Below are 19,598 nucleotides of genomic sequence, written 5' to 3'. Positions count from 1 at the left end.
TCCCTTATTTGCACTACAGATGAAATTGTTCATTGCGTTCAAAAGATGGCCACCATTTTTAGCATGGATGATATCTTTTTGAACTAAAGGGCATTCAAAATAACGAGCAGTAATCAAAAGGCTAGGAAATGTTTGCCATGTATGTACTTTAAGTGATGTGCTATTCGCTAGAATCTAAGCATTTTTTTCCCTTTTCTAACTCCTATTAGATGGCATTATAAATGATGCACTATTCAGAAGAATCTAAATACTTTTTCCTTTTGTAACTTTAGAGTGAAGCGCTTGGAGAAGAATGAAAAGTTTCAACCAAGATGAGATTTATCTTCAATAATTGCTGTAAATGAATCAAGATGAATTAAAATCTCTAAAATTGGTACGACTTCATTGTAGTGTACTTGTAATAAATATTGAGTATTCTTTCAGAGTATGGGCTTGTTTATGCAAATGTGAAATATCAACCCCTGAGTACTTTTAACCTCTCTTAATCATTTACAAGCATTTAGCAATACACCATGGATTAATCCAACCCGTGCACCATTTCGCTAGCACCTATGAGAGGCCACAGAGGCCATGTACAAGTTATATATAGAAATCGATAGGCGAGATTAGTAAACAATTTTGCCTGTGACCCTCCTAGGCAAATTTGTAATTTCTATTGATGAGGTGTTGGCTTCGTTAGATCTCATCAATTATATTAGTTGATGGGATCCAAAAAGATGAGTTGTTGTCGATAACTTGATTAGCTCCAGAGATAACCTCCACAAACTGAGTTGGAGATTAATATTACATCATTGTAGTACTATGTTGCTTAGAGGGAACCTTTACCAGACTACCAGTACACCATGGTAAATCCATGTCATCCCTCTGAAAGGCCAACTACAAGTTGTCTATGGAGCCCGATAGGTGACATTAATAAACGATTTTACCTTGATATACTTGTAATTTCTATTGATTTGAGTGGTTGGTTTCATTGAACATCATCAAGTACATTAGTTCACAGGAAACCCAAAAAGATGAGATGTTCATTGTCGTTGAGTACATCATTACAATACATTTGGTGGAACTTTCACTTTGTGGGACAGTCTTTTCGTTGCTTAAGAGGCCCACACCAACCCTCATCTACAAGATGTCAGGGTCTGTCTGAGTAAAAACGTGAATTGTGTGTTTGACCTTTCCATATTGGTAGGTAATTGATGTTTTGATAGATAGAAGATGGACGCAGAAACATTTTGTTTTTTTTTTCCCTTTGTAATTTGGCGATATGATTTTTTTCATGAGACAGTGATGGGCTTTTATTTAAATTGTATGTTTTAATCCTAAAATGAATTTAGTGTCTTTTTTGTAAATTTATATCATAAAACTATAATTTTCTGATTTGTAAAATAGATAAAATATAAATAAATTTACTCTAAAAATAACAAAAAAAAAATGTAAGCAGAATACAAAATATATAATACTGAATATATTTGAATGTGGATGCAAATATATTTGAATTATCAGTCATTTGCACAAAACCGAGGGACATATTATGTAAGCTGAATATATAATATATAATACTGAATATATTTGAATGTGGATGTAAATATATTTGAATACAACTCGAATTATCAATCATATGCACAAAACCAAGGGACATAGTGCGAAGGAGTTGATAAATCATTCTTAAAATCTACGTTTAATATTTTTTATCTTATAAAAATTTTATTATTATATTAAATAAAAACTTATATATATATATATATATATATATATATATATATATATATATATATATATATATATGCGGTAAGGCATTTCCATCTGAAATTAACTCCCCCAAATTCCCTTTTGTCCTAATCGTAGCCGTTAGATCTTTTGTTAGACGATTGAACAAAAACCAGTCGTCTAATTTAATAAAATATGTTTTAAAACATTAAAATACCCTTAAAAAAACTCTGCTCGACATCTGTGCGCTTTTTATGAAGGAGTTACAGGTAGAGTCCATTTGAATTCTTAGTGGAGTTTATGGCAATGAACAATGCTCTCTGCTCCACATCTGTGCGCTTTTTACGCAGGAGTTCCAGGTAGAGTCCGTTTGAATTCTTCATGGAGGTTATGGCGATGAACAATGACGACACTAGAATGCTCACAAGGAGAGAATTGCAGCGAAAGGAGCTCAGAGCAATGTGGCGCTAGTGGCCTAAGGTCAATGGGAGCAGGCCCAGGGCTGTGGTGTTGCAGAGCTTCAAACCACCAATGTCGGAATGCCAGAGACATCAATTTCAGCAACAACAACAGTCCAAGGCCACTGCGAGCATCAGAGGCCAGGGTAGGAAGCGGGGCATGCCGAGGACTGGGGATTGCGAGAAAATTGCTGCAGCAGCAACCCAAGGCCACTGGGAGCTCCAGATGCCAAGGCAGAAAGCGGGGCAGGAAGCCCCGCGTTGTGGCCTGTGGAATTGCAGTGCTTAAACCCACTAATGTACCAATGTCGGAATGCGAGAAACATCAAATGCAGTAGCAACAAGAGTCCAAGGCCACTGCGAGCACCAGAGGCCAGGGTAAGAAGCGGGGCAGGAAGCCCCGGACTGTGTTACATGAGGGCATTGATGGTGGTGTGAAGAAGAGAGGGCGGAAACGCAAGGTCAAAGAGGAGCAGGAAGAAATTGGGGCAGAATTTGGGGTTTTGAAATTAATGAATGCGGGTAACGAAGATGATGTTAATTGACGAGGATCACAATAAGGAAGCAACCAATGGCTTTTTGGAGTACAGTGCATCGGTTTCGAACACAGAGCCTAAATGACCTGCGCCACTGAATTTAAGCAATGAGGGGTTAAATATTACCCCAACTCCTGATGTTTTCAAGGTTAAGAATACCAAGAATTTTGTCAGAAAAATGCAGATGGGGGTGGATAGTATATTCCAGCATAGGAGAATAAAATGAAGGCAACATCACAATATTCCAGCATAGGGGAATAAAATGAAGGCAACATCACAGAACACTGTGAATACGAATTTCCATCACTGTAAAAGAAATGACAAAGGCAGAGTGGTCTATTGTTCCAAATGTCCAAAGAAGTATTGTCTTATCTGCATTCGAAAATAATACTAAGGAGCAAGTATATATATATATTTTTGTTCTTTCTAATGGTTTTTCTTTCCATTTCTATACATGTACAGAGGGCCATTGTGCCTACTTACGGTAACTAATATTTTTCCTGTTATGGCAGGTCAAGCCTTGTGTTTCCAAGCCACCACAGGTGAGAAAGTTGTCCTCTGGCATAATTCAATGCCCTTTCCGATTTGCTAACCTCTAATTCCTCTAAGCTTAATATGGGTTTTTAATGGATTTGATATTTGTACAGGTGGGTACTCAACTCCTTCTAAGCTCAACTTTATCTGCCGCAAATGCTATCGAGGATGAGCGCCCCAACCAACAACTGACTTCCAGGTTCTGCTGCTTCCAAGTTATTGAATCTTGGTCCATCTCATGCAGGGTTCTGCTTGTAGGTTTTCCGCTAGGTTACATTAAGTTGTTTTTACTGTTGGACAAGGCATGTTGATCAGGTGAGCAATTCATCCGCCTTCTTTGTACAATTTGAGTGGACTTGAACACCCATTTTAAGGTTCTATGTACAATTTGAGTGACCTTGAACACCCATTTTAAGGAAGCTTTCTGCATTTAGAATACTTCCGTTTATTGAAAACTAAATAAAAGGCTGGATTTTATCGATATTAAATGTCAGATAGAGTTCCACATAAAGTAAAGCCGTGTGTTGTAGATATTAGGTTTTAGGATTAGTCGCTTCCAATTATGGTAATCGTTGTAGCAAAGGATCTAATTTCTAGCACTGTTGGGGGAACAACACAACTGATATCTGGGCATCCCTTTGACACAATTGAGGTGAAGCCCCAGAGTCAACCATTGCTTCTTCCTGGCCAGCATCTTCGCTATGTCGGTGCAATGGATGTTGTCAAGCAGACCATTGCCAAAGAAGGCCTCACAGGGATGTACAAAGGAATGGGAGCCCCTTTGTCCACTGTCGCAGCTTGCAATGCAGTTGTGTTTAGTGCAAGAGGTCAGATGGAAGCCCTATTTAGGGTTGAGCCTGGTTTGCCACTGTAGGGCAGCAGGTGGTGTGTGGAGAAGGGGCAGGGATTGCTTATCTTTCTTGACTTACCCAACTAAGCTTATCAGATGTAGATTGCAAGCTCAGAGTGCTTTGGCTACTGCTTCAGTTGCAACTTTAGGGGTAACAAGAGTGACAACTTCTATTAAACACAATGGCCTAGTTGATGTAGCTAAGCATGTCTTAAGATCCGAAGGAGCCAGAGAATTGTTTAAGGGCTTTATCCTACTTTATTAAGGGATGTATCTGTAAATGGCATTGCATATGGCGTGTATAAGGCTCTAAAGCCGTTCATGGCATGACGACATGATGCATCTCAATTGGGCATGGGTACCCTGCTTGTTTCTGGTGGGATTTCTGGCGCTTCTAGCTGGACACTTGTATATCCAACTGATGCTTTGAAGAGTTGAAGAGTGTCATTCAGATTGATGAATTTCACCATCCAAAGTATGTTGGTACAATTAATGTCATCAAGAAACTTGTTGCTTTAGAAGGGCTTAAAGGCTTGTCTAAAAGGCTTGGTCAAAGCCATGGCCAGAAGTGTTCCTGCCAATGTCGCCTGCTTCCTTGCTTATGAGATTACCAGGTCGAGCTTGGGATGATGGGAACTTCAAATCAACTTGTGTCTAGTTACAGGAGTTCAAAAGAAACAAAGCAAATTGGGAAATGGCATGTTCGTTATTTGAAAGTTGTTTAGGGCTCATTTTTTATTCTCCATTCTTGGTTTGGGTGAGCTCTGTCGTCTTTGATTTTATTCTGCTGCGTAAATTTCTAACGGGTTTCCATCTTCCTCTCTCATCAGGCATAATAGCTAGACGTTCAATGTTCTCTTTGGTGCCTCTGAACAATTTACAGTCGTACCTCTATTCGGTTTATACACGATTGAATCGAAAATAAAAAGCATGAGGGGCCTTCTTCTCAGAAGCGAGGAATTCTGAGAGTGAAGTGCATCTGGTTAATCAAGTATGTATCCATAAGATCGCTCGCTTTTCTCTTTGAATTAGTATAATCTATTATATATTTGCAAGTTCATTTTCCCAGGTGGTTAGATATAGTAGCTTGTAATTGGACAATTTAATGGAAAATGCAAACACATGCGACATCATTTCTTCTTTACAAGTTAGAATAGTTCACTTTCCCATGTAGCTACAAGTTAGAATAGTTCACTTTCCTGTGTGGCTACAAGTTAGAATAGATCACTTTACCGTGTGGCTAGATATTATAGCTTGTAATTGGACAATTTAATGGAAAATGCAAATGCATACACCATCATTTCTTTACAAGTTATGTACTCTAATACTGGGATGTCAAAATTGTAATGCAATAATTTCTTTTTATTAAAAAATAAAAATAAAATAAAATAAAATAACAAAAATAAAATATTCATGAATATAGGATACACTTAGAGGCTCACTTCTTTAATTGAATAAAATAAAATAAAATAACAAAAATAAAATATTCATGAATATAGGATACACTTAGAGGCTCACTTCTTTAATTGAAGTTGGGTTGTGAAAAGTGTGTGATGTTTTTTTATTTATTTTTAATAAAACTATATAAAAAATAGATAAAATTAGATAAAATTGGATAGTCTAAATGCTTTATATAAACAACTTCATTTTCTTATTTTTAATATTTGTTCAAAATTTCACCAATTATTCTGAAGTCATATATCTCATATATTTATGAAGAAATTTAATGATATTACAATTTTGTTTAATTATCAAAACTTTAAAACATAGTGCTACCTTAAATTTTCATATTCAACTACTTGAAAATAAGACCTTTACAAAATTAAGTAAATTAAGTAACTGTGATGACCATTGGACTCCCACGATAGTGCATGCTAGATGGAGAAGACATTATGCTTTATTTTATAGGTAGGTAGGAGTTTGGGTTTGAACGAGACACTTTGTTTTATTTCATAATTATGAAGTATTTCATAATTATGAAGTCAAAGTGAGTTTCAGGTCAAATTCAAATTAAATTCAATATGGAAAAAAAATTAGTTGTCTAACAAGAATATATATATATATCTATATATATATATATATATATATATATATATATATATATATATATATATATATATATATATATATATATATATATATATATATATATATATATATATATATATATATACATATACATATACATATACATATACATATACATATACACATACACATACACATACACATACACACACACACACACACACACACACACACACACACATATATATATATATATATATATATATATATATATATATATATATATATATCTAGATATATATATATATATATATATATATATATATATATATATATATATAATTGAAAAAAATCCAATTCTCAACCATTATTATCTAATTAAAAAAAAATCCAATTTACTATCTAGGAGGGTGAAAAAGGAAAAATCCTTAAATAAATTCAAATAAAAGTTTGGAACACAAGGAACCAAAGTTAATATTCTATGGTAAATGCTTTGGAATTTTTGTCCTTGGAATATCAATTGTATTTCAGACTGGAGATGGATCAAGGCTTTAAAGGCATGACATGATAAGGTTTGTGTGGATGCATTCTACAATGCGACTTAGACTACTTTTGAAGGAATTTTCCTTACCATTGAAGATAGAAATACACATGATAGTGATTTTCATATTGTGGCAATTTAATCAGGGGTTCCAAGACATCCTTCCACTGGAAAAATATCGTTTGATATTTCACAACATCCAAGACTAGTCGAGCTTTTTCTAAATAGTCCAAAAATTGCTTCAGATGTGTTACATGAGATATCATGGGAAAAGCTTGGTTGTTACATTTCAGAAACAACAATTGGATCAATGGATCAATTTATCTCTGGAGATATTGACCAAAACAAATTTGTGCATGAGTTCAAGCCAGCTTTCGTGGAGGATTAAGAGAAATGATGAAGTTGCAACCATTCATATTCAAACTTCACCATAAATTGGATGTTTTGATAAATACATTTCTAAGAAAATATCTTCCAGGGGATGACAAGAAAGAAGATTCTAGGGCCACTAAATTAGGTCACATGCATTCATCATTTCAATTTTTTTCTTTCCAGTGATTCTTAATCCTCTTCACTCAATATTACCAGTAGTCTCCACAAGAACACAAGCCGAGAGATAAATGTGGCCTATATGACTACTGATAAATCTGTTTTGCTGAAACCACACCTAGAATCCAACACCCCATTAGTGCAATGTGTTGTTTATTGAATTTATAGGGTTGATTTGTGAACTACATTGCTGATTCATAGGTTTTAGAGCTGCTGAGTGCATCTTTTTTTTTTCCAATAAGAAAAAACCCACATATTTTCATTATCAAAAATTAGTTACATATTCAATATTTTTTATGTCATCCCCATACATCTTTGATCCCTTTATTATGCCCCTCAAAATTATATCTTATTTCATCATTACATATAAATAATATATAAATTCAAAAGATCTACCTTTCCATCTTTATCGATCTTCCTAATCTATCTTACCTTGGTTGATCCTATTTAAAATATCTAAAAGTTTTCTTCACAAAAAGAGAAAATAATCTTTTTAAGTATCAACAATATCAAACAGTTGTTTATAGAAATTGTCTACGAAGATCCTTTAGATTTTTATACTTCTGATCTTTGAAATGTTTCATTATCAAAAGCAGAGTAATTAATCATACCCAATAATCCACAACGTCCATCCTTAGATAGGATATTTTCCACACATTTTTTCTCCTTGTAGATGAGTGAGAAGGATAATCTCTAAAAAGACTTGATTAATGTTCTAATCCATTCCATCCAATGAGTAAGTTATGGAAAAAAGAAATTAGTCAGCAAAATGAACATGTTAGCATTGCTTTGCAAAACAATCATGCAGGGCTTGTGTCTGATTCTCTACAAAGTGTCTCTACAGATGCATGAACACCATTTCCTACAATCAAGTTGAGTATAAGAAGAAAATATACGAGTGAAAAAAGAATAGACCAAGGTGCAATTGATCTAAAACATGACAAAAGTGTTGGAAATATCTGTGAGATTTTGGAAGAATTATTTGACATAACAAAGATTACCAGTGAAGAGGATGGTGAAGAAGTGGGTAAATGGGTTCTCTTTTCCACCATGAGACATCTTTCCAAAGAGCTTATGGCAGAAGAATAAAAAACACTCTACATCTTGTTCCAGTTGGACATATTGTTGAACTATGGGATATAATCAATTGCAACATATTACACACTATCAACAAGGTTGTTTTTCAAAATGACTTGAAATGGAAGCATCTTGAAACTGTAATTAAGTCATGCATCCCACGCCTTCAGTCACTTATCAACAAAACAATTGTTGAAATCATACCAGAATCAAGTCACCTCAGAAAGCTGATTGTTATATATGTTGGAAGACAACTAGAGATTTGTCAGGCTTTCGACTAGATATTCAAAGCCCACCCCAATGGAGTGCGCCTAGGTGGGGAGTACACTGTCTTTGTTGGATTAGAAGAGCATATACGTCTCGTTGCAATTTTCAAATTTAAAGAGGAGGAACATTGTCTTTGTTGGATTAGAAGAGCATATACGTCTCGTTGCAATTTTCAAATTTAAAGAGGAGGAAATTGATCTCCTACGCACATTCTTTCCCACATGTGAGGACAAATTCTTTAGTTATCCGTGAGAACCTAATTGTTTAGACATTGAGATATATGCAATACTATAGAGTTCCATTGTTTTTCCTAAGATACCCCTTCGGAGAGTCGATGGCTCAATTGCAGTTTTACAATTATTGGAAACACCATTTGTGAATTTGATCAATTATGCATCATTGGTTTCTACATATGTCGTAAGGCATAGGTGTGTTGCTTCGGAATTCTAAGATTTTTTCTGGACTCCACCATGTTCAAGGCCCTGTTGGAGTGATCAATGCATCAAAATATTGTTACCTAGAAGGATTTGATGCAATCAACAATGTTGATGTTGGGAAATGATTTGGAATACCTCTTTGAGGGACACATTGTCACGATTTTGTCAGGTTATTCATGGGACCTGATGAAATCCCAGATAGGGCACTTCCTAGATTTGATGGCACAAGTGTTGAAATCTGTATGCTCGCCGAAATTTTGAGGAGGTCTAGGACACTGATTGGAATTGATATTGTTAAGCATCGTCTAGCAGCATGTCACACTATGTTACAAAAGGCCGTTGTCGACTTTTTGTCATTGACGGGACTTCATTTTTCTTTTACTTTAAAGAAAACGTACGAGGCTATTAGGCAGCAGTTAACATGAAATTACTGGAAAATACCTTCATTCTACCCAAGAGACAGTAATTAATGGATCAAATGCAACAAATCTTCAGGCTATCTCCTATGGCGAGTTTGGTTCACCTCAAGATGAGTCAATTGATATTATCATGAATGGGCATCCAAAAGGACATGTGTTATAGACATTTTTGTGCCTTACAGCATGAAGCATGAAATTTCCATAATCTAAGGGATCCAAAGTCCCTAAACATGTTGTTCCTACCCCTAGGGGAACAAGGTCAGCAAACCACAGCAATCCAAATAAGTTCTCCACCGAAAATCACTCAAAAACAAGGCAATTCTGGATCATGTCAACTGCTCCACTGAGCATCTGCGCTGAATGTCAACTGCTCCATGGACCACCTGCGTTGAATGTCAACTCCAACAAAGGCTACCTGCGCTGAGCGAGTTTGTACATGTGGAAGTCTCATTCCTCAATGAGTCAATGCCCAGGAAGCTTCCAAAATGACACTTGGATCAAGGAATTCGACTGGTGATGAGTAAGAGGTTCTAGATCTCCAAGTGGAAGCAAGAACCTCCAAGTGGACTCAAAAACTGAAGAAGAACTGGAGTGGGAGAGGACACTAGTCACATCTCAGGCTGACTCATCCTCTCTCCAAACTCCTATATATGGATCTCTCTCCCATGAGATCCGGGGGCTGGAATCTTGTGAATGTAAAGAATTGCTGTTGGTTTGAGTTTAGAACTATTGGGTGATTTGCTTGGAAGGAGGTGAAGAGGAGATTTCTTTCTGCTGGGAAGGTGATGCTGGATTGGGCCTCTTATGGTTGTATCACTTCCTGAACCTTACTTCTTCCATTAATAAAGCATTTGAGGTTCTTCTATATGCATGTGTCTCAATGGTGTATTGTTATACTTGTGTATTTGATTTATTCTAATCCTTGAATCAATTATGAATGTATGCTTCTTGTAGTTTCCCTCTCTTGCCATTTTGCAGGATCTTAGTGTAGCTGGGCCAGTGAAAGAGCAAGGAGCTGGGGGCAAGCAGCAAGGAGAGAAGATTGGATCAATCATTAGCGAAAGACATCGGTTAGTGGATCTCTTTCTCCCCTCTTTTACATCTCATAAAGAAGTAATCTCAAATAGCTTTGCTTTGATTGTTGTTAAGGAACTATCACCCTTAGAGTGGGATAGGGTCATTCTGTATTGGATACTTTTCCCAACAACAAATTGGCGACTCCGCTGGGGATTGTATCTTGTTGGTTGTTTGTGTTTTTGCTATTCATTTCCTAAACACGGGGAGTACCGAATCGAACTGCATTTGGATCTTTCAAATGCAAAGTAGAGGGCAGCTACTCTAGCTCAGTTTCTGGGCATGTTTATGATTTGAAGAGCTGATCCACAAAGACTCTGAACAGCTCTTAGTGATAGCTTTTCATCCTCCTTTGAATCACCCTTTAGTGTGTACTTGATTGGTAGCTTTGATTTGGCCAAAAAATTGTTGATTTTTGAGCAATCTGTGACCCAGAAACCAAGAGAAACGAGAGTTTCTCTCTTCATTGCAGGCACTGTGAAGGCAGTCTGCATTTCAACGCAGGTCCCGAAGGGGCTACCTGCGCTGAATGTCAAACTGACAGTGTTCTACCTGCGCTGAACTAGTGTGGCCTTGTGCAACTGGGGTTCTCTGCTTTCTGTTGCCCTGTTTTCATCCCTGTTTTTGCAGCCTGTTATCAGTCAATGTACCTATCTGAAACCACCTTTCTTTGCCACTATTCCACCTCGGTTGTATAAAGAAACTATATTTGTTCTTTGTGTATTTCTTACATCATTTGCAGTTTCCCATAACGAAAGTGAACTAGTCTTGCAGTGGCCTCTTAGATCTAGACCTGTGATAAGTGTCGTTCTGATCTTAAGAGTTAGTTTGTTTGTTGTTCATAGATGATTGAGCTTTTGCTTTCGTCATATGGTTTGAATTTATGTATTTCTAGTGTTGAAACAAGTAAATCTTAAGGTGCCTTTTGATTTTGGACAAAAGCTTGTTTGCTTTCACTTGAAATTGGATTCAAAGTTATACAACAGCTTTCTTTTTGTAGTACATCAACATTAAGAAAGAGAAAAGAAATACCTGCATTGTGCATATGCATTTTGACAGCTTGCATGTTGATTTAGGAAAAAGTGCATTAGTGTGTGCTCTATGATCTGTGTGAAAAGATGATGTCTTTCTTTTCCCTTAGTAGTTAAGATTTTCATAAGTTGAAAAGATTGAAAAATCTTGCTTCTCATCTTTAGACTGCATTTAGGAGTTGTACCATACATCTCGTGGTGATCAATAAAGGCAAACTGCTAAACAAGATCAACCTAAAATAAATTGAATTTACATAACAACGCTTTGAAACATAACGCAAACACATAGAGGTCTAAGCTAGAGACATGTTCTGGCGTCGTTAAACGTGATATCTTAGCGTTGAGTGGTTGGGTGATTCCTCCACGGTGAAGCGATAAGTATCAATACGGACTTGTGCTCCCACGTACCGTCGCGTATATATTGGGAGACCCCTATAGGAATAAAGCCTTTATCCATAGGAAGCCGTGTCGGCCGCCCTACTAATCGCAATGCAGTGAACACAGCATTCATGAAGATCGACCACCCGTACCGTAAAACGTATTCTGTGGTTTTGCGAAAAGTTTGGCACACACTCTGCTAAGAACTCCAGAGCAGTTTCTTTTGGCCTTTTTCAGACACTATAACAGAAAAAGTCCATCCGAGCATTTGTCACTTCGGGCTCGTTAAAACATCGAAGGAGACTAGAGTCATCTTTAGCTTTTTCTCGACTGTTTAAAAGTGAAAAAGAAAGTTGTGTCTAAGCGTCGTTAAAATTTATTTTAAACGGGATACTCATCACCATTCCCTCGTTGATCTTCGAAGTTAGTCTTTTGGTATCGTAAGTTCTTGTAGAAATCGCCAAGAAATCTTTTGGATAGACTAGATATGTCTGAACAACCGTCGACATCTAGGACTGTGTCGTCCGACACAGCAGCAGCAGAGCCTCCTGCTGCTACTCCAACGATGTTTGCTGGTATACCATCTGTCCCGGCAAATTGTCAACAACAAGCCAGAGTCCAATCAGGAACGATGACATGGTTAGTTCCTATTTCTTCATCCGGATTATCATCTGGTATTTCTTATGTTGAAAATCAACAAATTGATCCAATGTGTCTTCAAAGGCCAATTTACCCTTTAAGTACTGGATTTCCACCATATGGAGGGCAGTATGCTCTTTCATTGTTCCCTCCCAGAGAACAACCATATGGGAGTTTACAACAAAGTTCAGGTCAAACTGGAATTACATCCAGCGGTTGGGTACCAATACTGCCTCAATAGCCAGGGGTTGTATATTCAATGCAACCAGTACACCCTGTGTCGAATATTCCCACCATACCTGCTATAGTGAATGTGTCGCAAGTACAAGCTCCACCTGTTGTATGTCAACCCCAAGTTTCTCAGGTTGCAATACAACAACCTCTTGTCTCAACGACTCAATCACAATCTCAGGGTAGTGCCTCCTTATCTGGAGCGACTCAGGCTCAAACAAGTACTGTGACTCCTCATCCTGGTCAATCATCCAGTATTGGTCAACAGAAAATGGTCCAACAACCAGAGCTGGTTCAATCTCAACAACCGCCATTCCAGCAATCATATCAAGGACCTGAGCAACAAGTCTTTGTAAGTAATGGGCAACCATACTATAATGGTTATGCCCATCAACCTTGTCAAAGTTGCCAGCATTATGCTGGTTTGCAAAGACCCATCGCTCAGGCGATCCCATCTTATCCTGGGTATGCTTCAACTAACCTGAATCAACAGTTGCCCTTTGTAGCAACTCTAGAATTACCAGATCTAAACCGGCTGATGAATGATCCAATTGCTTATGCCCCTTGGTGGCCAGCGATTCAACATAAACTTCCATCAGATATTCCTAAATTTAATGGAAATCCGGGTGAAGACCCGTCGAATCATGTGATGACATTCCATCTATGGTGTTCATCGAACACCCTGAATGATGATTCGATAAGACTTCGCCTCTTTCAGAGGACGTTAACGGGTCTGGCGGCAAAATGGTACATTGAATTGCCTAGAGCTTCGTTCGACAACTTCAATACCTTAGCCACAACATTTTTAACCCATTTTCAATTACCAATAAGGTATGAAACGGGAACAGAACTCCTTACCAACTTCAAACAGACGACTGCCACCCACATATCTGATCATATACATGAGTGGCGACGTCGTCGTAGGATGGTAAAAACGTACGTTCCCGATCAGCTATTAGCCGAATGGTTTATCAAGTCATTACTTCCTGCCATCATGAAAGATGTGGCAAAGGGGGGAGTCGTAACGGAAGAGCAGGTTATCGCTCGTGCGCAATATCTGGACTTGGTCTATACTCAGTCCGGCACGCTCTACGAAAAAATACCTGATGCCCCTAGACCGGAATTCTCAATTCCTCCTCCTCCTAAATCAAACAATGACTCTCACGGCGGCGATGGCATGATTAGAAAACACAAAATTTCTAGTCAAAATGCAAATGAAGAACTTCTTGCCTCAGAAGTAAATGCCATGTCGACCGACAAGGGCAAACAACTGAAGCAACCAGGGGGCAAGAAGAAAAAGAAAGGGAGAAAAAGGAAACCCCCGGCAGGGTGTCATATATGCGATGAGGATCATTGGACGAAAGATTGTCCACATATAGCTGAAGTTAAGGAACTCTTTGAGAATTCAAAAACCCCAGCAGTACTGACTGATCCGTTTCCCAACCCAGGTCAAAATCTGGTTGCTAATCAAAATGCTTCCCGATCCCAAGTGCTTATGTTGTTTGTCTCGAAGCAGCAAAATGATGCTTTGACAAGGAATAAAGATTACGGGAATCCACGGCTGTCGAATAACAAGGCTGATGAACAACCTAGTAGTTCGACGACAACTTTAACCAAAGTTGTGCCACCCAACATTCCTGGAACAATGATAAAGTCGCCAAAGGGAGTAGTACACAAATCGACATTTAATCCTCATGCCAAAATAGCACAGAATTATAATATAATAGAGGACCTGGCTCAATCGTCGTCCGCTATGTCGACACTTGAGGTACCGCAAAATTGCCCCTCCCAAGAGCAAGCTTTATTATCAGCAATAGGTGGGATTGGCCCAATGGATTCCAATCTTGTGGCCTTTGATCATAAAGGATATGACCCTCAGTTACCAGCTCAACTAGATTTCCTTATTCAAGTGAAAGCCCTCAACAAAACTATTCATCGAACAATTATTGATGAGGGGGCATCTACATGTCTTATGTCGATGAGTTGCTAGAAAAATTTAGGCTCACAACCCTTGTCGAAATCATCAACTATGTTAAAAGCATTTGATGGATGATCATACACTCCATACGGGATTTTAAGTAACTTGCAAGTTGAACTGGGGGGCAAAACAGTAGGAATTGATGTTGAAGTAATTGATGGAAACCTCGATTACAACATCCTACTGGGAAGGCCCTGGATATATGCCATGGCCGCAGTTGTGTCGACCTACTTCAGGAAGATTGCATTTCCCTTTCAAGGAAGAATTACAGTCGTCGACCAACAAACTTTCCTCCCCGACAGTTCACAAGTTACGGGAAGCATTCCAATGATCCATGGAAGCGATCATTCACTTCAAAATATTGGGGTAGGCCTCCTAAAAGACCCTGCCTTAATGGGTACTTTCGCCCTACCGACTCCAAGTAATCTGGCGGGAGTGGCCACGGTGGAAACATACAAAATGAAATCTTCTGTATCTAATGGATTCGGAAGATTCCTAAATATTTTGTCGGCATGGATCATCGCCCTAATAGAAATACTGTAAATATAGTGGGCTCCGAGGACGGTTCTTATCTCGTGTCAACCTCGTTAAAAAATGAAACAAGGAGTCATGAGGATAGTTTTTTACTGTGTCAACCTCATTAAAAAATGAAACAAACCCCCCTTTCCAAATCTCAAAGGTAAACCTTCACTCCAACCACCGAGTTGAATGCAATGAAGCTTGGGGGGCATGCACCTCGATTTGCGTTATTATGCTGGGGGCATGCGAATTTATCAACGAGCAGTTTTAGCAAAGTTCATGCTCGTTAAAAAATAAATGCACAATTGAGCAGTTTTAGCAAGAGTTCATGCTCGTTAAAAAATAAATGCACCTGTTAGCAAGCTTCCCCTCAGAGTTCAAGCTCATCCAGAAAAAATGAACCAGTAAATAACCATTTGAGACCGTAAATTCATCAGCCATAAAAGCCTTGTGAATTTATCAACGAGCAGTTTTAGCAAAGTTCATGCTCGTTAAATAATAAACGCACAATTGAGCAGTTTTAGCAAGAGTTCATGCTCGTTAAAAAATAAATGCACCTGTGAGCAAGCTTCCCCCCAGAGTTCAAGCTCATCCAGAAAAAATGAACAAGTAAATAACCATTTGAGACCGTAAATTCATCAGCCATAAAAGCCTTGGTCGTGTTTGCAACGTCACCTCCACTTTTCATTTGGCCAATCATTCACCTCCACTTGATTGTTTACCTATTTTGAGGAACAGCTGCGAAGAGTGATTTCACCTAGCCATCCTTGTGACACTGCCGTGATTGGAAAATTCCAACCTGTACCTAGAATCTGCTGCTATCCCTGTTTATCACTCGTTCCTCAAAATACGAGTCTTCTTTGAGCTCTTTTCTTCTGACTCGTAAAATATGAAAAGTTTGCCGAGTTTTGGCCTTCCAGCTCATTAAAATGACCGGAAGAGCTATCCCTCCTCTAGATTTTAATCTTTTTGGACCTGAGGTATTATTGCACAAAAAGATCGAGCGCTTGTCTGGTTCGGCTCGATAAAACTATCGAACATTCATCCCTTCTATATTGTTTTATACTTTTTCGGACTTAAGGGATTAGATGACGAAAAAGGACCTTTGGAGTTAACTTTACGTACCTTTTCAGACTCTCTAAAAATTAAAAGGACTGAGTTGTCTTTGTTGCTAGACTCGTTAAAACGCATTAAATAGCGACAAACTTGTCTTTAGACGAGAATGAGTTTCCCTATCGCTAGGCTCGTTAAAACATAGCGATGGGTTTGCCCGAATGGCAGGTTATAGAACAAGCATATGTTATCCTCCTCAAGCTTGACAAAAATAAAGAGGTACTGGTCAGAAATGACTGGGGAAAAAATTTGGAGAACCTCAAAGCTTTAATGGTAGCGAGTCGCTCTTGAACATGACACTTTTCCTCCGTACCACATCGGGTTGGGTTGTTTCATTCACGGTCTCATCACCATGGTATCGCCAAACCATCCAAATTTGGGGTAATGCTACCGATCCATCGCATCAGTGTCGTTATATGTTCAAGAGATGTTGTTCATAAAGAGTCAACTGTGTCCCATCCACTACCGTACATCATCTTTCATCCTTTCATGACCGCCACCCTGAATCATATTTCACAGATCGTTTTCACCTTCATCACAATCATTAGCTCTGTTCTGTGTCACTGATGTGGGATTCATTAAGGCCCTCCTTTGACAGATCACTTCTTGTCGACTTCAACTCATTATCCAAGAAGTTGATCTAGGAACAACCCCCTCAGTACTTTGAAACTTGCATGCCTCAATGGCAAGTTTCTCACTTCCGGCGACAGGTATACATCAATGACCTTCGACCGAAAGATTCTGCGTGGTGTTCGACGCCAAGTCCTTTATTCACACCACATGGATTGTACTGCCGTACCTTGAGGGTCATCATCATTATCGGTGATTCCTCGCGCGCTTGTTAACAGTTTACATCATTGACTGGTAATCAAGCGATGTCTTTCCATGTTCGACTCCAAGAAATTCTCACATGGATTGACTTGTACTTAGAGTGAAGATCGGACGAGTTTGAAGACCCCGGATCTAGTTTCATCCATCCGGGCTGCGATATATATTCAGGAAATAAAAACATTGACATGTGCAGCAGATGATCATCCTACTCAAAGGATGATAATTTCAACAGACAATTATCAGTCTACCATCAGACGATTGTCTGTTCTATGTACAGAAAAATGTATTTATAAAGCTGAGCATGGGAATACCCGCCTCAGCTAGATCATGAAAGCAGTATGAAAAATAATGTATTGTATTGTATCTTATTACAGGTCACCTCTCAGCGATTGAATGAACTTCGGATCCTCCTGATAAAGCATTTCGCCCGATAAACGACCGCATACTTTAGGGGGAAACTGTTATAGACATTTTTGTGCCTTACAGCATGAAGCATGAAATGTCCATAATATAAGGGATCCAAAGTCCCTAAACATGTTGTTCCTACCCCTAGGGGAACAAGGTCAGCAAACCACAGCAATCCAAATAAGTTCTCCATTGAAAATCACTCAAAAACAAGGCAATTCTGGATCATGTCAACTGCTCCACTGAGCATCTGCGCTGAATGTCAACTGCTCCATGGACCACCTACGTTGAATGTCAACTCCAACAAAGGCTACCTACGCTGAGCGAGTTTTGACATGTGGAAGTCTCATTCCTCAATGAGTCAATGCCCAGGAAGCTTCCAAAATGACACTTGGATCAAGGAATTCGACTGGTGATGAGTAAGAGGTTCTAGATCTCCAAGTGGAAGCAAGAACCTCCAAGTGGACTCAAGAACTGAAGAAGAACTGGAGTGGGAGAGGACACTAGTCACATCTCAGGCTGACTCATCCTCTCTCCAAACTCCTATATATGGATCTCTCTCCATGAGATCCGGGGACTGGAATCTTGTGAATGTAAAGAATTGCTGTTGGTTTGAGTTTAGAACTATTGGGTGATTTGCTTTGAAGGAGGTGAAGAGGAGATTTCTTTCTGCTGGGAAGGTGATGCTGGATTGGGCCTCTTATGGTTGTATCACTTCCTGAACCTTACTTCTTCCATTAATAAAGCATTTGAGGTTCTTCTATATGCATGTGTCTCAATGGTGTATTGTTATACTTTTGTATTTGATTTATTCTAATCCTTGAATCAATTATGAATGTATGCTTCTTGTAGTTTCCCTCTCTTGCCATTTTGCAGGATCTTGGTGTAGCTGGGCCAGTGAAAGAGCAAGGAGCTGGGGGCAAGCAGCAAGGAGAGAAGATTGGATCAATCATTAGCGAAATACATCGGTTAGTGGATCTCTTTCTCCCCTCTTTTACATCTCATAAAGAAGTAATCTCAAATAGCTTTGCTTTGATTGTTGCTAAGGAACTATCACCCTTAGAGTGGGATAGGGTCATTCCGTATTGGATACTTTTCCCAACAACAACATGGAGAGAGACTCCATGATTCAAGAAAGGAAAAATCCTTAAATAAATTCAAATAAAAGTTTGGAACACAAGGAACCAAAGTTAATATTCTATGGTAAATGCTCTGGAATTTTTGTCCTTGGAATATCAATTGTATTTCAGACTGGAGATGGATCAATGCTTTAAAGGCATGATATGATAAGGTTCGTGTGGATGCATTCTACAATGCGACTGAGACTACTTTTGAAGGAATTTTCCTTACCATTGAAGACAAAAATACACATGATAGTGATTTTCATATTGTGGCAATTTAATCAGGGGTTCCGGGACATCCTTCCACTGGAAAAATATCGTTCGATATTTCACAGCATCCAAGACTAGTCGAAATTTTTCTAAATAGTCCAGAAATTGCTTCAAATTTGTTACATGAGATATCAGGGGAAAGTCTTAGAAACAACAATTGGATCAATGGATCAATTTATCTATGGAGATATTGACCAAAACAAATTTGTGCATGAGTTCAAGCTAGCTTTCATGGAGGATCAAGAGAAATGATGAAGTTGCAACCATTCATATTCGAACTTCACCATAAATTGGATGTTTTGATAAATAAATTTCTAAGAAAATATCTTCCAGGGGATGACGAGAAAGAAGATTCCAGGGCCACTAAATTAGGTCACTTGCACTCATCATTTCAATTATTTTCTTTCCAGTTAAATGTTGTAGGTAAAGAATGCTTGAAAATGGGGAAACCACAAAACCACAAGATCTTGCATATACTAGTGGTATAGGTTTACAGGACTTTCTCAGTATCCATTCTCAAAATCACCTTATAAGGATAACTTAGAAATGTCACCATTTTTCCAGGACAACTATCATGGAAAATATCCAAAAGGAAATAGTGATTCATG

General features: G+C 38.3%; 1 pseudogene; it reads left to right on the top strand.

Annotated features, from left to right (window-relative positions):
* The first annotated feature begins 3,470 nt into the window (after positions 1–3,470).
* On the top strand, positions 3,471–4,712 carry LOC149235641 (mitochondrial carnitine/acylcarnitine carrier-like protein; annotated as a pseudogene).
* Positions 4,713–19,598: the final 14,886 nt, after the last annotated feature.

Source organism: Pinus tabuliformis, chromosome 8, assembly GCF_031772625.1.
Source record: "Pinus tabuliformis cultivar Carrire ecotype Pingquan chromosome 8, CPIR1, whole genome shotgun sequence".
Classification (NCBI taxonomy): domain Eukaryota; kingdom Viridiplantae; phylum Streptophyta; class Pinopsida; order Pinales; family Pinaceae; genus Pinus; species Pinus tabuliformis.
The sequence above is the reverse complement of the archived record's forward strand: the minus strand, read 5'-3'. Positions and strand labels throughout refer to the sequence as shown.